We start from the raw sequence: 2,172 nt of genomic DNA on the forward strand, positions 1-2,172 counted from the left end.
TTAATAAAATAATCATTTGTTTCAATTATTATTGAAATTCATGGACTTTAAAGACAAATAAAACAAAAAAATTAACTGAGTTTTTATTATTATTTAATTAATCGATGGCGCTGATGTATTTAGGAACATCTCCTAATTTAATTTAAAAAATATTTCTAGCTCAAAAATACTGTATGAATCCCTAGAAAAAAAATATTGTTTATAATAACTCAGGAAACTCTGCACATTTTCCCGAGTTATTATAAACAATATTTTTTTTCTTCGAGAATCCCAATAATCACGCCATCCATTAATTGAATTTTCAACTAAAAAAGTTCAATTTTCAACCAAAAATGGAATAGTTAAATTTCCAGTTACAAAAAAAAATTAATTTTCACCCAAAATGATGAATCTTTAAATTAAATAATTAAATTTTAAAGTAAAAACAAAAGATAAATTTAAACAAATGGAATAGTTTAATTTTCAGTTTAGAAAACTAATTATTATTATTTTCTTATTCGTAATATTTGTTCGAGAATCCCAATAATCACAGCATCCATTAATTGAATTTTCAACCAAAAATGGAATAGATAAATTTCCAGTTACAAAAAAAATTAATTATCACCCAAAATGATGAATCTTTAAATTAAATAATTAAATTTTAAAGTAAAAACAAAAGATACATTTAAACAAATGGAATAGTTTAATTTTCAGTTTAGAAAACTAATTATTATTATTTTCTTATTCGTAATATTTGTTCGAGAATCCCAATAATCACAGCATCCATTAATTGAATTTTCAACTAAAAAAGTTCAATTTTCAACCAAAAATGGAATAGTTAAATTTTCATTTAAAAATAACTTTCAACGAAACTGATGAACCTTTAAACAGGGTGGCCCTTTTAATCGACGAAATAAATTCCCGGTTTTTTCCCGGTCCGCAAACATTTTTCACGGTCAATGAAATTTAAAAAATGGAACACTCAAGCTAAACAATTTTCCACTTGAGGTAATAAAAACTTAGCTGCAAATCAAAGCACTCGAAGTGGAACTGTTGAATTTTGAACACTTAAAATTGAAATTTAAAAGTTTTAGATTAAAAATTTTCGCATTCAAATGTTCTTTAAATTACGCGAATAAAATTAAAGGTACTAACATTTTTCAATTTGAAAAATATAAATCCACGTTATCATTTTCAAATTTTCTAAATTTAAAAATCAATCAATGAACTTTAAAATTTTCAAAATTATATAATTTTAAGGAATTTTAAGCTAGAAACATCAAATATTGAAAAATTAAAAAAATTTTAACTGAACACTTCTTAAATTTGAAATTCAATTATTTTCTTTTAAAATAGTTTAAACATCCATGGAAAGCGTCAACATTTTATTTCAAAATCTTGAGAAATCTAGAAGTTCTTTTAAATTTTTTTTAATTTTAAAATTATTTTCGAAATTTTTTCAGAACTTCTAAATATCTGTCAAAACAAATTGAATTTTTTCTACAATTTTCAGAAAAACATTTATTATTTGTAAGGGAAATTTGAGTAATTTTAAGAAATATGTAGAAATTTTGAAAACATTCAAACTTAATGTCAAAATTGAAATGATAGCCTAATATAAAACAAAATGTAGATTTTCGCAGATTTTAAACAAAAAAATTAGATTTTTTTCCAGAATTGTGAAAGGCTTCAAAAGAATAAAAACATTTTCTTAAGATTCCTAGGAAAATTAAAAATAATTTTTCATTTTGAAAAATTATTTTAAGAGAATATAAAATAATTATATTTAATTATTATATTTAATTATTAATTATTAATAATTATACATCAAAATTAAAATTTTTAAATTAAAAATTTTATTTCAAATTCTTGATATCTAAAAATTCTTTTAATTTTGTTTTAAATTTTAAATTATTTTGGAAAAATTATATTTGTCAAAATTAATTAAATTTTTTCTACAATTCGGATATATAAATAAAAATTGAACATTTATTACTTGAAGGCTAAATTTGAGTAATTTTAAGAGATATGCAGAAGTTTTGAAAAGATTCAAACTTAATGAAATTTAAAAAATTGAACACTAAAAAAATGTCGACTTCGGGTAATAAAAATTGAGCTGCAAATGAAAGCACTCAAAGTGGAACTGTTAAATTTTGAACTTTTAAAATTTAAATTTAAAAGTTTTTAAATAAA

This window comes from Belonocnema kinseyi, chromosome 4, assembly GCF_010883055.1.
Source record: "Belonocnema kinseyi isolate 2016_QV_RU_SX_M_011 chromosome 4, B_treatae_v1, whole genome shotgun sequence".
NCBI classification, from domain to species: domain Eukaryota; kingdom Metazoa; phylum Arthropoda; class Insecta; order Hymenoptera; family Cynipidae; genus Belonocnema; species Belonocnema kinseyi.